Source organism: Leopardus geoffroyi, chromosome A1, assembly GCF_018350155.1.
Source record: "Leopardus geoffroyi isolate Oge1 chromosome A1, O.geoffroyi_Oge1_pat1.0, whole genome shotgun sequence".
NCBI classification, from domain to species: domain Eukaryota; kingdom Metazoa; phylum Chordata; class Mammalia; order Carnivora; family Felidae; genus Leopardus; species Leopardus geoffroyi.
Genome location: NC_059326.1, coordinates 737,367 through 760,078, shown reverse-complemented (window position 1 = coordinate 760,078; position 22,712 = coordinate 737,367). Strand labels below are relative to the sequence as shown.

The following is a 22,712-nucleotide window of genomic DNA, read 5'->3' as shown; positions in this document are numbered from 1 at the left end:
TGAACATCCTCCAGATTAGTAGTTCTCACACTTAAGTGTGCATTAGAGTCATCTGGAGGGCTCATTAAAACAGCTTTCTGGGGCCCACCCCACAGTTTTCTCATTCAGCAGGTCTCAGGTAGGACTAAGTAATGTACATTTCTAACGAGTTCCCTGGTACTGATGTTGGGTTTGGGGACCCCACTTTGAGAGTCTCTGTTCTAAAGTGTCACTCAAAAGAATCACTGTAACGTTTTTGGTTGGTTGATTTTTGTTGGTGGTGGTGTAGGTCATTGTCCTGCTGTTTAGGATCCCTGGCCAGTCATTGAGACCATCCAAATACTCCCAAACTTTTCTCTGCCAATTGACGAGTACCACACAAAAGCCATTAAAAAAAATTTTTTTTTTTTTTTAACATTTATTCATCTTTGAGAGACAGAGACAGAGCATGAGTGGGAAAGGGGCAGAGAGAGGGAGACACAGAATCTGAAGCAGGCTACAGGCTCTGAGCTGTCAGCACAGAGCCCGACATGGGGCTTGAATTCATGAACTGCGAGATCATGACCTGAGCCGAAGTCGGACACTCAACCTACTGAGCCACCCAGGTGCCCCCCAAATCCATTTTTTAAAAGCAGGCACTGTCATGGCTATTGATTGCTAAATCCTAACAGGTGATATGTATTTATCCTTTTTTGAACTAGGATTTAATTTTTGTGTCACAAGCCTAGTTAATTCAAGTGAAGAGGGAATGCAGAAAAGTATAGTTTGAAAATTTTGTAAAAGTTTTTTACTCAAGTGACTTTAAGCTACTTACACCAGTATGAGAAATGAAACAATGTAATAATCTGTTTTGTATCAGTGTATTTGAAGATGGGTATGCGTGACAGGTGAAAAGTTCTAGAACTGTCCGGGTCTTTGCTTACCATCTTGGTAAATATGAATAGAATTACACCATTTTGATGGATTAAAATGATGGTTTGGCCTTTCTCTTGTGTGAACTGGTTTTTGCTTTTGTAGATTAAAGATAAAGATGTCATAAATGTATTTTCTAAGACCATGAGTATATTTATTAAATGTAATTCCCTCTTGCTTTGCAGCTTCAATTTTCATTAGTCGTTTTAGAACATAATGCTGAACAAGGAGTTCAATAAATGGAAATTGTTAAGTAGTTTTATGGTAAAAAGTTACAGCCTGGATTGTGAGACCTTACAAAGACTTACGCTACGTATATGTACGATTCAAAGTCTATTCAGAATTATGCAGTACGTTAAAACAATCAAATCGGTCCATAATGAGAGCATATATAGTTGCTATTGTTGACTGTAGTTTCTTCAAAAAGTTTTTTGAATATATTAGTGCAAAGAAACAATCACCTGGGTTGTAGCCTTGTAAAAGTCTCAGCAGGTAGTTTCTAAAACATTGTGGTGTATGTCTGCTAAGAATATCTGTGTATAGAAAACAAGGATAGCGACTTGTTTCTAGTTGTAATTCAGATGTCACCTGGGTGCCTGTCTGTTCTTCCCAAATACTGCCCTAGCATAATGTCCTCTCAGTTTTACCAGGAAATCCACATTGACCAAGCAGTGTGACTCTGAGAGGTTACATTATCTGTCATCAAGGAAGACAGCTTAGCTACCCTTTCAACTTTGCACCAACCCACATCTCCCTCACTTTTTTATTAAAAAGTCAGATTTCTTGCTCTGTGGAAACCCAGGACTTAAGAGACTACAAGGTTTCTTCTCCAAGGTGGCTTATTTAATCTCTTTTCCAAATGAGGAATTTTCATGCAGTCTAATGAGTGAAACTTTGTTTCATTGTTTACTTCTAAAAAAATTTATGTGAATAGATTTCTTATACATTTGGTTTTCCTGTTATTTATTACTCATTTTCTGCAGTCAGAAAATGATTTTTTTTACTTCTGTGGCAGTACTTGGACACTACAGCGAATTCTGTTTCTACAGAAGTCAACGCTTAACTTTATTTTTAGGTACACAAATGCAGAAAAATAGCGTAAAATTTGAAAAAGGAAACTGTTAATCTATGCATTACTCAAATTTTCTGATTCAGATTATAGTTTCCCTATATAGTAGTGTCCCCTTATCTAAGGAGGGATTATTCCAAGACCCCCAGTGAAAGCCTGAGAGCACAGATAGTACCAAACCCTATATAAATAATAAGGTTTTTCCTATTCACATACGTATCTGTGACAAAGTTTAATTTATACATTAGGAACAGTAAGAGATTAACTAATGACTAATGAAAACTACAATTATAATAATATACTGTAATTAAAGTTATGTGAATGTGGCCTCCCAGAATATTGGAGTCATGTCTGGGGTGATGTGAGATGATAAAATGCCTATGTGATGAGACAAAATGAGGCGAATGTTGTAGGCATCATGATGCAGCATTAAACTACTAGTGACCTTCTGACCATATACTCGGGAGTGTCGTCTACTTCCAGGTTGTGGGTAACAAACTGTGGAGAGCAAAACCACAGATAAGGAGAACTCCTATAACTCCCTGCACACATGACCTCGTATTTAAGAGCCCCTGTTCTCCTAGTAGGCAGGTATAAGAACTTTAGTTTTGTGCTTGATCTGTTGCTGCAGCTGTTCAGAATTACACATGATTGATTAGGAAGATTCGAAAGACCTAATTTTTTTCTTTCTTTAGGTACGTTCGCCTTTATCTGGAGCCGTTAAATCTTTAAAATGTTAGAAGAGATCACACGTTTTTGGAAAATAACAAGCTCCAAATTTTGGGGGTAGGAAGTATAATATAGAAAGCACAAGTATTCGGATTCTTAATGTCTACCTTTCTATATAATATGCTTATATTTTAGGAAGAGTAAATTTAGTTTATGTCCCAATATTTGTGCTACAGATGATAGAGCTGAGGTAAACTAAGGTGTAGTTAGGTTCGTGTTATGATCTTTTAGATCTGTAAATGGATGAGCTCTTCCTTTTGTTGATTCACATTATAGATCTCATAATTTGAATTGTGCAGTTACTTGAACAGTGGGGAAGACTACTTGTCACAAGCAATTTCTAGTCATTCTATCCAGTAGATTATATAAATATGTACATGTTAAAGAATATAGCAACATTCAAAACATTCTATACTGGTTCTGTACAATTGCTGTGTTGGCAGTTTCTTGCAGTCTGGGCACTGCGGATAACTGCACAGAGGAGAGCAGCCCTCGGCTCCCGTGGCACTGGTGTTCCAGACCTGGGAGACCAAATAGAGTTGAAATAATTTGTGTAGTCCTAAGGGTAGAGAAAGTGACAGCTATTTTAGATAAAAGGACTAGAAAATGTGTGTCTCAGGAGACAAAGGGACAACATCCTGTTTGATTTAGTCTGTGCTGATAAAAGACAACATTGTGATGGATGAAGTGGATGCCATAATTCTATTGGAGCTGTGCTATTCAGTGTGGTGGCCATATGTGGACTGTTGAATCTTTAGAATGGGACTAGTAAGACTGTAAGATTTCTGATTTTATTGTAATTAAATTCAGTTTATCAATACAGTGTTTAGCATATTTGGAACACCTTGGGTAAGCAAATCTATTTTTGCATCTTTAATATAATGAAATCTAAATACACATAAATATTGGAGAAAATTTACCACTTAAACAGATGTGTAAAGTACAGAATTGCAACGACTTGGTATGAAGAAAATGTAAAGTATCAATAATTTTTAATATGGCCATATGTTGAAATATATTTTGGATATGTTAAATAAAATACACTGTTTAGCTAATTTCATCTGTTGCTTTTTTCTCTTTAATGTGTTTCTTAGAAACTTAAAATTTCTTACAATGTGTGCATTATTTTTCTTCTGGACAGTTCTGGTCTAGAATAGTAATAACTTTGTCAAATTTTTCTTTTCCTTATATGGATATAATCCCAGAATCTCCCTACATGGTGTAATTATGCAGTTCACTTATTTTTTTCTTTTTAAAATGAAAAATTTGAAGTTGAACTTCAGAGTTTATGTATTAGACATTAGGTGTTAGTGACGTTGATTAGGTGTTAATGAGATTGATTTCCTGTAGTCTAATTGCTTGGTGTTTATGCAGGAATGCAAGAAAGGAGTTTCGAGTACCAGTTTTCAAGAAATAAATTGTACACATTAAGTTTACATTTACTCCTTTCACTTTTGTTACTTTTCTTTTGGACTTACCTATTGGCTACTGTTTCCATAAAATTTTCAGCCCTAAAAAATTTTTATTGTCATACAAGATTTCTCTTTAAATCTTTGTGTGAAGTTTTTGTGTTATTTATTTGTTTACTTCATTCTGTCCAGGATGTCAGTCAGCTGTAGCAGAGTAAGGACCTTATTATTTAGTGTTTTATCCTCATAGTATGTCCTTCTTAAATGTTTGTTTAGTGAATGAATGACACCAGCTGGTGTTTACATGAGAATATAAAAATGAATAAAATAATGGTTCTTGCTCTCTTGGGATTTAGAGTTTAATGGTTATAGGTAAGCAAAGTGTAAGACCACTTGGTAGGAAGGAAGGGAATAGGAAATATTCTGATAATCTAGAAACAAGGTTGGGAAGACGGGGAGGAGTTCACTAAGATGGTAACTTTTGAGCAGGTCATAAAGGTGAGTAAGTACTTGCCAGTTTTGGGGTTTTGGAGGGGAAGGAGAGGGCGGGGAGGGTTGTGGGATGATGGAATGGTGTGGTCGGAAGGGCTAATAAGTAAACGGATCCTGGGCAGTTACAAGGAGTTGTCTAGGGGAGGGAGGTAAGTATAGAGAAGGGAAGAAGTAAAGATTAGATAAGGAGTTTGGATCTTTGCCTTTTGGGTGACTGGGTGTCAGAACAGTTACTTTGGGTACAAAATTACTGGATCAGAAACAAAGCAGAGACCACATAGATAATTGGTTTACTCCCACAGTCCCCACCCCTCACATGATATTTGAAGGGATCTTTGATGTTAGTGATGATTGTTCAGATTCCAGACAGGAGTAATTCAGAAGTAGAGTGAATTTAACAGACTGTGTTAGTGGGAGACAGAGTGATCTAGGAGTTTCTAATTTGAATGATAAGGTGATGGTGGTGAAACCGTTAACTGAAACACAGAAGGTAAGTGTGTTTAGGATTGGGCGTGGGGGAGGTGTAGCTGCTTGAGGGAGAGGTAGGTATTGGATTGTATAACATTTTGGTTTGAGTACCTTGGTGGATTGTTGGGATTTTAAAACTCTACAGTAAATGTATTCTCTCTCAAGGCACTATCATTTGTTCCTGAAGGTGACTACATTACCCTCTAACTTGTCCTGCTTCTACTTTTGCTCTTGTAATTTATTTTCCACATAGTATCTAGAGCATTCTTTTAAAATGTGAGTTAGATAATGGTCGTCTCCTTTTTCAAATGCAATAGCTTTCCATTTGAATTAAAACCCAGCTATATTGTAGGCCATTGGGTTTGTTTGTTTTTTAAGTTTTTTTTTTTTTTTTGAGCAATCTCTGCACCCAACATGAGGCTCAAACCCACAACCCCAAGATAACAGTCACACATTTTGCCAACTGAGCCAGCCACGCGCCCTGAGGCCACAGGGCTCTAAGATCTGTTTTCAGTCTTCCACCCTTTGTGTACTAAATACTAAAGTTGATCCTCTGTCTCCCCAGATATTTTTAAGAGCCTTTCCTCAGTAGAATTTACATTCCTGTCACTTTGTCAGTATATGCTATTTACTTATTTGCTTGTTGTGCCTACATTTTCATCTTTTATCAGGGTTCCCAGCTAGCATAACATTTGACACTCAGTATACCTTGAACCAGTCTGAGGCAAAATCCAGAAGAAAGACTGGGAGTAATGTGGAGTTTTCAGTACTAGTTAAAGTGTGTGCATGAGAATCCCAGATTGCTTATTCATTCCCTAAATAGTTACTGGGCATTTGTGTCTCAGCCTGGACTTAAAATAGTGAAAAAATAGAACGGGCCCTCGCCTTCTTGGAGCTTGAAGTTAGTGAGTGGCAAGAGAAATCATCAGAAGAAATGATAAATTCTTAGACAATTCCATCATTGTATTGAGGGTCAGAGCAAGAAGAGCCAGTAGAGAATGTGAGTGAATTGCCCAGTTTTTAATAGAATTTAGGAAAATATGTACATATTTCCTAAGTAAAAATGTCTAAATAAAAATATATCTAAAAAGAAAGTACTAAGAGCCAAGTGAGGGAGGGAGACAGGAAATGTGAAGAGTAATTTGAAATGGATGGATGGAAATGACATCTTACTCTGAAGCTGGTGAGTGGATGAGGCAAACTTGCAAGAAGGCAAATTTTAAATTTTTTAAAAATTGAAACAAGGGTTCTTAAAATTTTTTCAATTAAAAAATGCCACAGTTTTGTATATCGGGTACACCAAATACATGGTGTTTTGTGGGTGGTGAAATTCTAAGCATTAAGGAGACCAGAGGAGAGGCGCCTGGGTGGCGCAGTCAGTTGAGCGTCCGACTTCAGCCAGGTCACGATCTCGCGGTCCGTGAGTTCGAGCCCCGCGTCGGGCTCTGGGCTGATGGCTCAGAGCCTGGAGCCTGTTTCCGATTCTGTGTCTCCCTCTCTCTCTGCCCTTCCCCCGTTCATGCTCTGTCTCTCTCTGTCCCAAAAATAAATAAACGTTGAAAAAAAAAAATTAAAAAAAAAGGAGACCAGAGGAACTGGAAGTGAATATAAAAGCCTTCCTGAAATGTCCAAATATTGATATTTCTCTCCAGAAAAAGAACATTTTCTTCCTAATTGAATGTAAAATGAAGGCGACTGGTTTTAAGAATTTACAGATTTGTCTTGCATCTTTTCTTACATTTAGTATATGTTGAGAAGATTAGAAGCAGCAAAAGGGGGACAGGTTGGCTGTGAAGAGCAACTCGTCAGGACATAGAAGGGGCTCCTGTTAAAGTGCAGCAACTTGAACTTCCTGTTGTTGCGATTTTCCACATACACTTCGTATATGTAATCATCAGATACACTTCTACAGACACTGAAGGTCTTATTGTGGTATTTTCTAGTAGTTGACTTTAAAATGACAGTGGTTAAGATTTCCAGGAGAAATCTTTCAGTAAAAAACTTGGATGTTACGAGAGGAACATCTAGGACTCTTGGGGGCTTTGATACATAACCTGGGTATTGCATCAAAAAGAGCATGAAAAGCTTTTGTACAAGTATCGGGAGAGAAAAGGCATGTAATACACCGTTTGAAGAAACTTTCTCACTTGGTCATTTATTAATATTCCTGTTTAAGAATGGTAATGTTTCCAGTTCTCTAAAGGGTTTCTTATAGGCTACCAATTCCCTTCTACCTCATCCTGTTTTATGTGCTTGCTTCCTTTATCATGTTCTTGGAGTTTAACACCCCATTACTGTTCAATTGGATGGATTGTATGGATTTTTAAAATTATTTATAAAAGAGGCATTGCTTGCTTTTCTGAGTCGCCTTTACAACGATTTGAACTATTTCTAAGGAGATAAATTAGCATTTTTCTTAGTTACATAGTAGACATTACTGAGTTCCTGCATTTGGGTTTTTATCTTTCATATATTTTTATAGTAAATGCAAATTAGTATAAGTTAGGAAGAATGGGAATGCCACTGAGTCTGGGAACCTGAAGAAAATAATTTCCTGTTTTGCCATTTCTTTTTGACCTCAGAACTGATGAAAAGTTGGGAAATAAATGTCTAAGTGCTATATTTAGGAATGATTTAAAAATTTTCCAGTTTGCATTATGGTACGACTTTAAATCAATATGTTACAGTGGTACATATTATCTAACATCTACAAGGAGGACAAATAAGTTGAGTCAACTTGAGGTAGCCAGAGTTGTAATGTGTTTTTTTTTTTTTCTATATAGCTAATATGTTCTATGTGAAATAGAAGTATATTTTAATATTTACTTGAGCCATAGTTAAGTTTTCTATCCTTATACTCAATAGTGTGAAAAGAGAATGGGTTTTTAAGACCATTAGTTAGCTGTTTGAACTAATTTGTATAACTTTTTCAGACATTTTTTCCTCAGCATTCAGTATCTTTACCGTTTCATTAATTTCCCATGTCCATCATCCTGCCTTTATTTAGCTCTCCTCCTCATCCCAGACTCCCCTCTACAGTCCTGCTTTTTTCTGCTCCAAACTGAGCTATTGCTGTTGCGAACAGCTGTAGCAAAACTGTACCCGTTAGAACTTCAGTGGATTGTATGTGCTCTTGGCTGGATCACCATTAGACGAACACTTGAGAATTTGGCAGTAACTATTCTTTCTCTGTTTGTTCCTTGCTAGTTATTTTCTTTTAGATAGAGCTTGCACATGCACACACAATAGCATAGGTGCCAGTACTACCATGAGTTTTTTAGAATTTTATCACATCGTTAAAAATAACTTAGGTATTAAAATGCTAATTTAAGGTACATGTGTTGTTGCTGTCATACTTGGATATATCCTAACATGTATTTCGGCAGTAAAATGAATGATTTTAAGTGGATAGGACCCATGCATGCGTTGTAAAGGATTACTGTCATTGTTATATTTGGAAAGAGCCTAGGTTAGTATACAGAAGTCACAGATCATGGATGACTGATTCTGCAGTAGGTAGCCCCATTTGTTAAGTATTTGCTACATTTTAGACTAAGAATCTTAATGTGGAGGATCTTTGTTTAAGACTGGGTAGGTGCAGGTGCTCCTCTTGTTGACCAGTTCCAAACTCTAGTAGTGGCAGAGGTTGGAATACAGCACGAGAATTACAATACACTGAAGAAAAGTCCTAAGGGAAAACAAAACGATGGTAAACATCAGTAGGGGGTAGCATCTTTGAGACTTATATTTGCATGATGTTGGTGGCAGGCCAAAGTAAACAAAAATTCAAGAAAGCACACATGAATATAAAATAAGTCTTGGTCTCTTGTTATGAGTAAAGAATGCATTTTGTTGTGATTGACCTAGAGCATCACATGCAGTAGGTTATCTTGTATCTCATTACCCATTTAAAAAAAATAGCTTGCTGTGTGTTCAGCTCCGTGGTGGTACTGGGTATATTTGGGTGACTTCACATACTACACTTGAGACCTGTTGTCCAAAATGAAGTGTTACAGAGAGTTGGGAGAAGAGAAATGAGTAGAAGATAAAAACTAACTGGGAAAGATTTGCATAGGATGAGAGAATGTTGTTGCTTAGGGGTGTGAGATTTAAAGGACCGTTGACAACAAAAGGGGGAGAATTCTTAATGTGTGTGTCCAAGGATTTGAGGAGGTAAAAGCTCCTGAGTATCATCTTCAGGATGAGTTACATCATGTCTTCGGGAGCAGGTACTGTCAGAGAAGGCCCATTATGAACAAAGACTGGGAGCTGATAACTGTGCGTGGAGCTGGTAGTCCAAAATGAGGGTAGAAAACGAATCAGATATCGGGAGTCTTTTGGTCAGAGAATGATGGTGGTACGATTCATACTGTCTAAAAAGTTAACTACGTTGTAGGAAGGGTGGATTCGTAGTAACTTAGACTGCAGTCAGGGAAACGAGTTTTTAATATGGTATCTGAATTGGAGAGGAAGAGTAGAAGTCAGGACTTCAATTAATTATGAAGCCGTCAGGGCTTGGTGATTAAGTGGATATGGGGGCCAGTTATGTGAAGGAACGCAAGGATGACTGATTTTAACCAAATGGTGGGTAGTTTTGGTGCTGCCGACTTCCAAGAATAGGGCAGCAAGGTCAGGATGGAAGGCTTCAGGTCCTTGTGACACCTTGTAAGGGTTTCAGCATGAAAAATTATGCTTAGGAAAAGGTCTTGGCTCATGAGTTTTGGTTGTCACCAAAAAAAGTTAATAGCTGATAAAGCATGAGACAAATGGTTCACCAGTACAAAATTTATATAGGTTGGGGGCTGTGATACCTTCTAACCATCTATGTAGATGGAGCTGCTTAGGTAGACTTGGAAGGGCTTGGTGAACGGAGTCTCATACTGGATTACATTTAATCCATAAATACTGCAGTTGTGTTCATTAGTTACAAAAACAGTCTGTTACAGAAATGGACATTTACCTAATTTTTTCCTATTTGGTTAGTGGTCAGCACAAGGAAATGTGGAAACCAGAGGTGGATTAACGCCTATTGTCTTACTCCTCAAAGTTGAAAGTTAACTTAAGTAAGCCCTATATTATAGCCATCATCTAGATACTTGAGATCTGGAAATAATCCTTGTCATACTATTGTACTTTAGAAAGCATTAACAGCCAATATATACGAACTTACCTTCAAATACTATTGATATATAAACTACTTAATGTATTTTTGAATTATTTGAATAATATCCCATCTATTGTACAAACGAGGAGGTATAAACTGGTAAAAGTAAATTTTTCTATGCTGTGTTTACAAGTCACCTGACTTCTCTGTCCAGGCATAATCATTGTTATAAATTTCTTGTGTATCCTTCTAGAAGTTTCTGTGCACTCAGGCATATTTGTGTACATTCTTAGTACATAGGCAAGCACACTGTACACATTTGCCATTTACTTATTTCCTCACAATATTCTGTTTTGGAGATTGTTCCAAATGCATATGTGACAGAGAAAGATCCCTTGTTCCTATACCTGTTGGTAGGTCATTGTCAGGTGTATACCAGATCTTTCTTGGCCAGGGATGTTTCCTTCTCCTCTCCCTTATATGCCCTAACATATGTCTTAGGATATATGTTATGAAGCATGCGTGTGAATGTATATATAGGATAAAATTTCTACCAGTTAAATCGGTCGTGGTGTATGTATGTTTTTATAGAGTTTTTTTTAGATGTTGTCTGCCTCACTATAGACAGAACTCAGCTTTATTCCCTGCAGCCCCCGACCAAATGCATAAAGTCAGTAACGATCACATGTTAATAAAACCTGATGGGATTATTGTAGGTAATAGTGGACGTTTTGGAATAGAAATTATGTAATTGAAATTGGAAGAGCTTTAAAGTCTATAAAGTTGGCTTATAAGAATTCCAGGAATTAGAGACCTAAAGTCTTGTGCTTTAAAAATTAGATTACGGGGGCGCCTGGGTGGCGCAGTCGGTTAAGCGTCCGACTTCAGCCAGGTCACGATCTCGCGGTCCGTGAGTTCGAGCCCCGCGTCAGGCTCTGGGCTGATGGCTCAGAGCCTGGAGCCTGTTTCCGATTCTGTGTCTCCCTCTCTCTCTGCCCCTCCCCGGTTCATGCTCTGTCTCTCTCTGTCCCAAAAATAAATAAACGTTGAAAAAAAAAATTAAAAAAAAAAAATTAGATTACGTTAAGTAGATGCCTGTTTAATTAAATGAACTATTAATATCTTCGAGAGAGTTATCAATATGTAAGATTTTTAAAGGACTTGGTGAACATCAACAGTTTGCCTTATGAGAGGTGTTGACACAATTTAATAATGGGTTATTTTATTGTGATAGAGAAAAGTAGGGCATTTGACTCCAATTCAAATTGAAGTCTTTAATTTAAAAAATTTCTACAGTTCTCCAGTGATGGGGAAATGGGCATTACTGTGCCCAGATAGCTAACTTGAATTTCATTTCTTAAATAATCAGTTATAGGAAGAACCATAAACTCTTCTAGAAGAATTCCCATCTGTGGTGTTCATATTATGATTTTACTTTGAATTTCGAATCTTACATTAATTTGGAAGTACTGGAGGGAAGTAGGTATTTCATTTACAAACCAAAAAGGATGGAGGCTGTAAGCTGTATTTTAGATTAGCTCTGCTTGGAATTAATAAAAAGACATTTGTGTACATTTCTAAAGAATTGTGGTTTGTTATTCAGTGAATTATATAAGTTTGAAGACTTCATAGCAAAATGAAATGATTGTTTTGTGTGCTTTATTTACTTTTTTAAAGTAAGTTCTGTAGCCAAACATGGGCTTGAACTCACCATCCCAAGATCAAGAGTCGCATGCTCTAACCAACTGAGCCAGCTCAGAGCCCAAAGTAATTTTTTTAATTAAAAAAAATTGTATGTTCAGATAGTAACTATAAACAATTATGTATGTACGTTGTTTACCCAAGGACTTGAATGAGCAATTTGCTATTTCCAAAACTAATCTTGGTCAGAGATCATTTATTCCACTTTATTCTTCAATATCCATCATAAATTTGAAGCATTCTATCTCCAAGGTATGACTAGAAAAATAAACATTGTTTTGTTTCACCATATCATGTAGTTATTAGATTTCCTAAATACATTGAGCACATACTGTGGCAATACTGGAGCGTTTCTGACTGACTCCTAATAAACACTGGGGATACAGCTGGTCTGGGGAAACTGACCTGTCCATTTTAGGATGGTCAGAGGAGGATTCTCTAAGGAGATAGCTGATACCTGAATCATCAGAAGAGGGGACTTGCAAAGTTGGGTGTTGAAGGTGAATCCGGTTCAAGCTGAGAGGATGATCATTTATGGTGAGGAGGAGAATGTGGCTCGAATTAAGTGAACAAGACAAAGGTGATTCTTAACCCTTTTTTCTCCCCCCCCCCCCCCCCCCATGAAATTTTGACACAGCTGTTCATGTCCTGTAAATACATGTTATGTCCATGCTTTTATACATGAAAAGGGATTTTTGCCTTCCCCTACTCCCACCTTCAACTAATTTTCTCCCTCTGGGAATAATTCTGCCCCACTGAGTATGCAAGATGTAGACCAGGGTATGCCATAGTAAATAGTTGAGGTCTTTTCTTTTTTCTTTTCTTTTCTTTTCTTTTCTTTTCTTTTCTTTTCTTTTCTTTTCTTTTCTTTCTTTTCTTTTCTTTTCTCTCCTCTTCTTTTTTTTCATAAAGATTTTATTTTTAAGTAATCTCTACACTCATCATGGGGCTTAAACTCAAAATCCTGAGGTCAAGAGTTGCGTGCTCCGCTGACTGAACTATAACCAAGTGCCCCTTGGGTTTTTTTTTCTTGACGAGATAATTATGAAGGCTTGGATCAGGCAGTGACATGATCTAGTTTATGTTTTAGAAAAGAATTTTGCTACTCATGAAGACTTAACTGAAGGAGAGCCAGAATAAAAGCAGGCAAGTGAATTAAACCAGTAAGGAGAGGTGAAAAGTAATGGCTTGGTCTACGAAGATTTTTTTTTTAAGTTTATTTTGAGAGAGAGAGATAGCCGGGACGGGGGGCAGAGAGAGAGAGGGAGAGATAGAATCCCAAGCAGGCTCTGCACTGTCAGCGTAGAGCCAGATGCAGGGGTTGAACCTCTGAACGGTGAGATCGTGTTCTGAGCTGAAATCAAAGAGTTGAACACCTAACTGACCAAGCCACCCAGGTGCCCCAAAGATGATTATTATATAGAGATAAGGAAGAGGAGGGAGAGCAAACGGAGAGAGAGAGAATAAATGGATGTAGCATTTAGTGGTCATAAGGTATATGTTGATCAAAGCTTGGCAAACAACGCCCTCTGAGACACAAAGGGAGGTTGCCTATAGAACCCACTGAAACGAAGGAAGAAAATGGCTCTTGGGAAATGAGAAACTTGTCTGATTTAAAAAAAAATTTAGGGGCTCCTGGGTGGCTCAGTCGGTTAAGCGTCTTACTTTGGCTCAGGTCATGTTCTCACAGTCTGTGAGTTCAAGCCCCGTGTCTGGCTCTGTGGTGACAGCTCAGAGCCTGGAGCCTGTTTCAGATTCTGTGTCTCCCTTTCTCTCTGACCTTCCCCCGTTCATGCTCTGTCCCTCTCTGTCTCAAAAATAAACTTTAAAAAAAAAAACAAAAAAATTTTAATGTTTATTTTAATTATTTTAATTTTTTTTTTTTAACATTTATTTATTTTTGAGACAGAGAGAGAGAGAGCATGAACAGGGGAGGGTCAGAGGAAGAGGGAGACACAGAATCCGAAACAGGCTCCAGGCTCTGAGCTGTCAGCACAGAGCCTGACGCAGGGCTCGAACCCACAGACCGCGAGATCATGACCTGAGCTGAAGTCAGATGCCTAACCGACTGAGCCACCCAGGTGCCCCAATGTTTATTTTATTTTTGAGAGAGAGTGGGGGAGGGGCAGAGAGAGAGAGAGAGAGAGAGAGACAGACTCTAAAGCAGGCTCCGGGCTCTGAGGTGTCAGCACAGAGCCCGACGCAGGGCTCAAATTCACGGATCGCAAGATCATGACTTGAGGTGAAGTTGGACGCTGAACCAACTGAGCCACCCAGGTGCCCCAAAACTTGTCTGATTTTTAACCTTGTTATCATTTGGAGTTTATTTCTTAGTCATTTATGTGTAAGTAGATGATCACACGTGCAGTTTAGAGTGGGCAAAACTCCAGCTTTATTTCAGCTTTCTATTTTTTTCTCAGTAGGAATGTGCCCCCCATATTGTGTACCTTCCCATTCCAGACTTTTTACTGGGAAATCAGCTTAAAAGCCTGCCTGTTCTTCCATGTTCTGAGTACTGGTGGTTATTAGTACGTGGCTATTTTCAGTTAAATTCTCATTGTTTGTTAGAAGTAAATGGTTCTAATCTAATAGACAATTCTTGGACCCTCCAAGATCCTGAGGGGGACCTATTGTGAATTCCCTGAGGCAGAAGCACTCTCATATGTAGGTGCTTATTGCAATTTGTTGAATCAGTGAACCGGCAATATTTCCAAGATCATACTGGAAGGTATTGGCAGAACCCAAATGAGATTTTATACCACACAGGGTTTGTCTCAAAATTGAGTGTAATGAATGCAAAATTACTGGGAATTTTTTTTTTTTTCACTTCTTACAGTTTATTTAGAGAGAGTGTGTGCAAGTGGGAGGAACAGAAAGAGAATCAATGTCCAACAGGATCCCACCACCAGCACAAAGCCATGGAGGACTCAAACTCCTCAACCATGAGATGACTTGAGCCCAAATCTGACACTTAACAAACTGAGCCATCCAGGCAGCCCTGGGAATGTTTTAATAATCCCTGATGGTGACTGAAAATGGGAAATAACCTAGCATAGATGGTCTTAAAAAGGGACCGCAGGGAGTTCTGAGGTTTGCACACCATTCGGATCCTGTTTCTCCTTGCCAAGGGGAGGCATGAAGTCCTTGTGGGCTCTGATGAAAGACAGTGTGCATCTGGAGCTTTTGCTGATTGATGGGAGTATGTTGCATTTACAAATGATGCAGAGACACAAAAAGTAGGAGAAGTGAGATTTATGACTATTATGTTTTTTGAAGCTTTTTGTGTTTTCTGTTGTGTTTCTACAGCCCAATTTCTCAAACCTAGTGGTAATCAAACAGGAAATTTTGTGCATTTTTAAAATGTGACCGCCCCCCCCCCCCAAATTTTTTTTATATCTCTCATCTGTTTTTAGACTTTGCAGTCTCTATTTTAGAACATGTGTTGGTTATCTTGTGTCCAAGACAAGGTATTAAAACATTTGACCACCTTAATGTATTTTCGTATAAATGCGGTTTTGACGGTACCCTTCTAATCCAGCATCGTGTTCCCATGAGGAGGAGTTGCTGGCTGGAGCACTGACATGGAAGTAGAAACCTGACTGATGTTCCTCATCTTGGGGCACCACTGGTTTAGTTTAGCACCCGTTCTCTACCCTATATTTAAATAAATTTAAATAGATAAAACATTACAGTGCAGATTACACTTACTTGATGTTTAAGTAGTTTCTCTCCAGTATAACATTGTGATATTATTCACTGCATGTGAACATACCACTTTTTTTTTTTTTACTAAAAAAAAAAGTTTTTTTAACATTTATTCATTTTTGAGAGACAGAGCAGGAGCAGGGGAGGGGCAGAGAGAGAGGGAGACACAGAATCTGAAACGGACTCCAGGCTCCCAGCTGTCAGCACAGAGCCCAACACGGGGCTTGAACCCACAAACCGTGAGAACATGACCTGAGCTAAAGTTGGACGCTTAACCGACTGAGCCACCCAGGTGCCCCAATACCATTTTATTTTATTTTTATTTATTTATTTATTTTTTTTAATTTTTTTTTTTCAACGTTTATTTATTTTTGGGACAGAGAGAGACAGAGCATGAACGGGGGAGGGGCAGAGAGAGAGGGAGACACAGAATCGGAAACAGGCTCCAGGCTCTGAGCCATCAGCCCAGAGCCCGACGCGGGGCTCGAACCCACGGACCGCGAGATCGTGACCTGGCTGAAGTCGGACGCCTAACCGACTGCGCCACCCAGGCGCCCCATCATTTTATTTTTGAGAGAGAGAGCATGCATGTGCATACATGAGTTGGGGAGGGGCAGAGAGAGGGAGGCGGGTCCATCCAAGCAGGCCGTGTGCTGTCAGCACAGAGCCTGATGTGGGGCTTGACCTTTGGAACTGCAAGATAGTGACCTGAAGTTGGGTTCTTAACCAACTGAGCTACCCAGGTGTCCCTCACATGTTATCTTCAAAGCAGGTAACATTGTTATTTTATGTGGATGTAAGTATATGGTGAAAAATAAAAACCGTTGAATGTCATTTGGTAATTCATTTCCAGTGCCATTTCGTTATAAATGAATGTGGTTCATACATTAAATAAACTGAGGTTCTTTGTGCAGTAATGTATGTGAAATATTCAACTTTTAAAGAACTAAGAAACCATACGGGTAAGTTCATAACAACTATCTTGAACTAAAAATGCAATTTATTACTGTACTCCCACTTGTTTTTAAAAACTTAACCCTGGGTTTGCCTGGCTGGCTCAGTCTATAGAGCATATGACTCTTTTTTTTTTTTTTTTTTTTTTTTCAATATATGAAGTTTATTGTCAAATTGGTTTCCATACAACACCCAGTGCTCATCCCAAAAGGTGCCCTCCTCAACACCCATCACCCACCCTCCCCTCCCTCCCACCCCCCATCAACCCTCAGTTTGTTCTCTGTTTTTAAGAGTCTTCTATGCTTTGGCTGTCTCTCCCACTCTAACCTCTTTTTTTTTTTTTTCCCTTCCCCTCCCCCATGGGTTTCTGTTAAGTTTCTCAGGATCCACATAAGAGTGAAACCATATGGTATCTGTCTTTCTCTGTGGAGCATACAACTCTTGATCTCAGAGTTTTGAGATCAAGCCCCAGGTTGGGTGTAGAGATTACTTAAAAAAAAAAAAACAAACAAACAAACATAAAAAACTTAACCTTGATTATGCAATGATCAAGGATATGTTTTCTTTGGCTTTTTTAGGGGAGAGGTGCTTGAGAAATCTCAGGTCATCACAAGAGGATAATGCTTTTTAATTTTTTTTTATTATTTTAATGTTTATTTTTGAGAGACAGAGTGCGAGTAGAGGAGGGGCAGAGAGAGAGAGGGAGACAGATCTGAAGCAGGTCCACAGGCTGTGACCTGTCAGCGGCAGAACCTGATGTGGGGCTTGAACCCACAAACCACAAGATGAAGACCTGAGTTGACGTTGGTCTCTTAAGGGACTGAGCTGCCCAGGGACCCTCCTCCGTCTGCCCCTCCCCCCTTTGTTCTGATTGAAACGCCTTTGTAGGAATTTGTGGACAAAATTAAGTTTGGAAATTTTCAGTGGTATCTTTCAGTCACAAGCCATTGTTGACCTCATGACAATTGCCTTGAAAATATATATGGGTCTGGGACCTTGAAACTGAGTTGTAACTTTTCTTAGAAGTCATTAATTACGTATGATAAAAGTCATCATATTTTTCACTTTTTTAAAAAATTTTTGAGACAGGGAGGGGCGCCTGGGTGGCTCAGTCGGTTGAGCGGCTGACTTCGGCTCAGGTCATGATCTCGCGGTCTGTGAGTTCGAGCCCCGCGTCGGGCTCTGTGCTGACAGCTCAGAGCCTGGAGCCTGTTGCAGATTCTGTGTCTCCCTCTCTCTGACCCTCCTCCATTCATGCTCTGTCTCTCTCTGTCTCAAAAATAAATAACCGTTGAAAAAAAATAAATTTTTGAGACAGGGAGAGTGCATATGTGAGCTGGGGAGGGGCAGAGAGAGAGGGAGACAGAATCCCAAGCAGGCTCTCTGCTTTCTGTGCAGAGCCCATCATGGGGCTGGAATCCAGGAACCATGAGGTCATGACCTGAGCTGAAATCAAGAATCTGCCACTTAACCGACTAAGCCACCCAGGCACCCCTAAAAGTCATCATCAAGTACTTTATTAGATTTCATATGAGTCTTTGCTGAATTTTACATTTCTTTGATAACTACAGTAAATGTTATGACTGTTGGAGAAAAAGACTGTGTATCAATAAATTATTTTCCTGAAATATCTAGTTGTCCTCAATAAAGCTGAAAAAAAATCTTTATTTTGTAAATATTTTCTAGGTTTCAATATTATTTAATATTTATAAATGATGATTCTTACCTACTCAAGACCTTATTTTATTTTGTTTTTTTGTTTTTGTTTTTGATTTTTAATTTTGAGAGCAAGAGCAAATGTGAGTGGAGAAGGGGCAGATAGAGGGAGAAAGAGAATCCCAAGCAGGCTCCACACTGTCAGCAGAGCCTGATGCAGGGCTCGAACCCCTGAACCATGAGGTCATGACCTGAGCCGAAATCAAGAGTCAGACATTTAACCAAGTGAGCCACCCAGATACCCTTATTTATTAATTTTGAGTTGCTATATGAACTTTAAAATAGTTTTTTTCTGATTCTTTAAAAAAATTTAAAATCCTGTGGTGCCTGGCTGGATCAGTTGGTGAAGCGTGTGGCTGTTGATCTCAGGGTTATGATTTTGCACCCCACGTTGGGTGTAGAGATTACTTACAAAAATAAAATCTTTGGGGAAAAAAACACTTAAAATCATGCTTTTTAAAAATTTGGAATAGCCTGTCATTTAAATTTGTGAATTTTATTTGGTTTGATAGCCTTCATTTTCATAAACTTTGTATCTTAGGAGCTTCTTTCCAGTCCGTACATCCTGCATCACAGGCAACCACTGTTTTGTTTTGATCACAATAGATTAGTTTTGCTTGTTTTTGAACTTCATGTAAATGGAATCATAGAATGTATACCCTTTGCCTCTGGCTTCTTTCATTCAACATAGTGCTTTTGAGATTCATCTGTGTTGTTGCAGGTGTCAGCAGTTGGTTCTATCTTATTGCCGCATAGCGTACCATGAAGTGACTATGCCACATTTTGTTTGTCCAGTCTGCTACTGATATATTCTTGGGTTAGATTCCAGTTTGGGTTGTAATGAATAAAGCTGCTGTGAACATTCCTGTTCAGGTCATTCAGACTTCTCATTTTTCTGGGAGGAAATATCTGGGAGTGGGATTGCGGAGTATCGTGGATATGTATGTTTCTTAGAAACTGCTAATTTTCCAAAGTGTCTGTCCTACGTCAGTGCACGTGATTCCTGTCCCGTACTGCATCCTTGCCAACACTCAGTATTGTCAAGTTGTGTGAGTGTGTAGAGGTATATCCGTGTAGTTTTAATTTACGCTTTCCTAGTAACTTCGGATGTTGAGTAACTTTTCACACTTCTTGGTCATTTGGGTATGTTTTTGTGTGTCATACCCTTATTACTGTTTGTACAGTAGCCCTTCCCCCCACTTTATCTAAGGGAGACACTTCGTAAAAGGCAAAAGATTTATGCGATGTGAAGAGAAACCAGAGCATAAAGGAGACACTTTGAAGAACCCAGGTGGATGCCTGGAGCTGTGGATACTACCAAACCTTACAGATAACTGTTTTTTCCTAATATATGTAACTATGATAAGGCTTAATTTATAAGTTAGGCACAGCGGGAGATTAATAACAGTAACTAATAAAATAGAACAACTTAAGTAATTGTCAAAATGTCTTACTGTACTGTCGCCTTTCTCTTGCTGATGTGACGTGCCTATGTGATGAGATGAAGTGTGGTGAAGTAGTATTAGGCTACTGTTGACCTGACAAAACTTTAGGAAAGGACCGTCTGCTTCCAGACAACCACTGACTGTAGGTAACCAAAACTGGTAAAAGCGAAACCATGGGTAAGGGGGGACTGTTGTAACTAGGTTGTGTGGTTTCATCACTATCTGTGTAAGAAAACCATAGGGATCTTTATTAGAATTCTGGAAAGCCAGATGATGTTGGGAATCCAAAATTGGATGTTCATATTATGGGTTTTTGCTTTTTGTAAAATATCGGCTGGAAGATAGAAATTATACAATTGAGCTTTTATCATGATATCTCGCTGCTAACTTGGGTAGAAGAAATAGGGTGTGATGAAAAAAAAGCCCTCAGTTTGCTATGTTTTATTGCCAGTTTTCAACTCAAAAAGAGGTGAGAATTTAAAATGTTGAGAAACTTCTTAAAAAGTTTATTTACTTATTTTGAGAGACAGAGAGAGAGAGGCACAGAGAATCCCAAGCAGGCTCCATGCCGACAGTACAGAGTTTGTTGTGGGGCTCGGTCTCATGAATTGTGAGATCATGACCTGAGCTGAGATCAAGAGTTGGATGCCCAGGTGCCCCTAAAATGTTAAGAAACTTTTTGTCATTGTGACTTCCAATTAATTCAGTTAACTGAAACTATTCAGTTATATCATTTGTTCATCAGTTGAAATTGTATTCCATCAGAAAGAGTGAATTTGTGTAAGTAGTATTATTTTAGAGATTTGCTGTTTTCATGGGCATTTTCTCAAGTTTCTTTGGGAGATGGCTTTTGGATTTTTGGCCTAATCTTTCTGGTATATTATTCACTTAATCACACACTATTTCCCTATACTCTTTGAAGTTATATTCTTTGTTGCTTAAAGAGAATCTATTAACATTCAAATAAAATTACTTAGTAAAGAATATGCTACATGTTTTCACTGTTGTGAATTGCCTGTAATAATAGCATTTGGCTTATTTATTGCTTCAGTGACTGGTATTGTGGTCTGTGTCTTTGTCATGAAGGCCAAGGGTCAGATTCAGTTGTGAGCACTATGCCGTCTAAGCTGTCTCTGATGGTGATGTTCGATAACGTGGCTGTCCCCCTCTCCCCCGTACCTGCAAACTTCGGAACACAGGCTCCTTTAGGGTTTGATACCATGGGAATCTACTTCAGAGGAAATCGTTACCTAATTTTAGGTTGATTTCTGGCAAGGTGTTTTCAACACGAGCCATTAAAGTCCTGTCTTGGGTATTTACAGTTTGTTGTAATTTGAATAGTCTCGCTCAGCCTCCATGCTTGCTGAAGTATAAACTATATTTTAAACCTCCCTTTCTTAGAACGTTACTTCTATTGTAGCTTATATATTAAATAATGCAAACTACATGTAATGTGTGGATGAGAGTAGGGTTGAGTACTCAGTGGGGAAAGGATACCTTCTTTCACTCAAAGAGGGGAGAGTCATTGTTACCTAGTTGACTGTTAAGAATGGGCCTTCTGTAGATCTTTAATGTTTTGTTCTTTAAGAAAAATCATCAGAAAAGCATACATGATATTATTGGATGCTTACATTTCTGACTATGAAAGGTATTGGGGTGTGGTCAGAGGAGCCATGTTTCACTCTTAATCCATGTTTTGGCAAGTCAAACATGAACTTCTATGTAGTTCTTACCCAGTTTTATCCTGAATAAAAACAGACCACTTTCGTCCAAAGTGGTGTCTTGTTACAGTGATGCTTAAGATTTCAGTTATAGGAGACCTTTTCTTTTAATGTAATTGTTGGCTGCTTCTCCTCCCCCCAATATTTGACAGTATCGCTTTGATAGAGACACTGTTCTTCAGCATCGGAATTATGTGTGTCACCTTTCTAGGACTTTACAGATTTTAAATCCAAAGTATCTGCATCATGGAATGGATGTACACGTGCATTGGCTCACTGTGATTCTTTCATTGATGTTGATTATAATCCAGTGTACAATAAACCTGGTCACTTCTTTGTAAGACCATGTCTTTAAACAGAATGCTAGTGATTTTGAATATTGAATTCAGATATTAAGCCACCATTTTATTTATTTTTTTATTTTAATGGAATTAATTCTGTATTTTATTTATTTTATTTTTAGTTTAACTTAATTAATTTAATTTTATTTATTTTGAGATAGTGTGAGCAGGGGAGGGGCAGAGAGAGAGAGAAGGCTTGAGAAGCCAGGGTCTGCACTGTCAGCACAGAGCCTGACAGTGGGACTCAGACCCATGAATTGTGAGATCATGACCTGAGCCAGAACCAAGAATTGGATGCTCCACTGATTGAGCCACCCAGGTGCTCTTAAGCCACCTTTTTAAAGACTAGATATTGGCGACTAAACTTGGATAATTCTAGAGATTATCTTTCCAGGTTTCAATATATGTGATGAATGCTTTGTAAATTGCAGGTTCACATTTTTGAGAAGTTGAGAAGACAGTTATTTTTAGCAGTCCTTGTGTCATTAAGAATTAGTAATCCAGGAGAGCTGGAGTGGCTCAGTTGGTTAAGCATCCAGCGTTGGCTCAGGTCATGGTCTCACGGTTCAAGAGTTCGAGCCCCATGTCAGGCTCTGCGTTGACAGCTCAGAACCTGGAGCCTGCTTCAGATTCTGGGTCTCCCTCTCTCTCTCTGTCCCTCCGCTGCTCGTGCTCTGATTCTTTTTCAAAAATAAATGAGCATTAAAAAAAAAATTAGTAACCCAGTTGTGCAGTTTGGTTTATGGTTCCATTCTTCTTGTCAGCCTTAATTTTACTAAAGGAAATACAATGGTAGAAGTGCATATATATATATATATATATATATATATATATATATAACCAATTTAAGAATGCTTTAATGACTTCACAGTTACCTAAGATTATGTGTAGAATGCTACTTGCAGGTGGAAATATATATAAAAGATAATTTCTTGTTGATTTGTGGCATGTGTTGTTTGAAAAAATA

At 38.5% G+C, this 22,712-nt stretch overlaps 1 protein-coding gene across 1 annotated transcript in view; it reads left to right on the top strand.

The window, feature by feature from the left end:
• The window catches only part of PSPC1 (paraspeckle component 1), a 109,599-nt gene that overhangs the window by 78,460 nt on the left and 8,427 nt on the right, over nt 1-22,712 (top strand). The window lies entirely within an intron of this gene.